The following is a 1,138-nucleotide window of genomic DNA, read 5'->3' on the forward strand; positions in this document are numbered from 1 at the left end:
AGTTTCTTCGTTAATTTGTTAAGTTTTCAAAACTTCTTATCCACATACTTTTACACAGGGTTAATAAAAAATAAAACACACATATACAATTGTATTACAATTTATTGTATAAAACATTTTAATAAAGATACTGAAATGTAGTATACTTAAGAGATATTTGGGTTGTAATTTTTTTGTAATCTGTTGCATCCTTAATAATAACATTGTATAACAACCAAGTCCCTGCATCAATCCAAATAAGAAATGGTAAGACCTTTCATCACTCAAAATGTGCAGCTCCATGAGATACACATGCATGCCAAATATCAAGTTGGTATCTTCAATATTGCCAAAGTATTCATAAAATGAGCGATTTTGGCCACATGTACTTGACCTCTGACCTTGACCTTTCACCACTCAAAATGTGCGGCTCCATGAGATACACATGCATGCCAAATATCACATTGCTATCTTCAATATTGCAAAAGTATTCATAAAATGAGCGATTTTGGCCACATATATTTGACCTCTGACCTTGAAGGATGACCTTGACCTTTCACCACTCAAAATGTGCAGGATCATGGAGATACACATGCTTGCCAAATATCAAGTTGCTATCTTGAATATCGAAAAAGTTATTGCAAATGTTAAAGCTGGAGCAAACAGCCAACGTACAGACCAAAAACAGTATGTCCTACACTATAGTGGGTGGGGGACATAACAAGAGCACCGCCTTGCGGGTGCAGACCGCTCATCTATTTTCTTTTTAAAGGTGAAGGGACTCACATTTTCAATCACAAAAGAGGGAGGAGCTGAGTGAAGAGGGGTGTATAGTGTGGGTGTGTGGAATTTATTACATTATCTTCCAACAATGCGGAAAGGAAAAAAAAAACGCAAAAAAAAATAAAATCGGGGGGGGGAGTGGGGGGGATTTTTGGGTGCGATGGTTGGACGGTATTTCAAACATAAAATATTAAAAATAAATATTTGTGTTTTTTAACCGTTTCAAACAAAAAAAATTGGGGGGGGGTGGGGTGGGGGGATGTAAAGTGTGAGGGTGTGGTGGTAATTTGTGAGATGATCTTAAAAAAAAAAAAAAAAAAAAAAAAAAAAAAATAGGGGGGGGATTCGGGTGGGGGGAGGGGGGGGAGGGGTGGTG

This window comes from Dreissena polymorpha, chromosome 5 (assembly GCF_020536995.1).
Source record: "Dreissena polymorpha isolate Duluth1 chromosome 5, UMN_Dpol_1.0, whole genome shotgun sequence".
In the NCBI taxonomy this organism is placed as follows: domain Eukaryota; kingdom Metazoa; phylum Mollusca; class Bivalvia; order Myida; family Dreissenidae; genus Dreissena; species Dreissena polymorpha.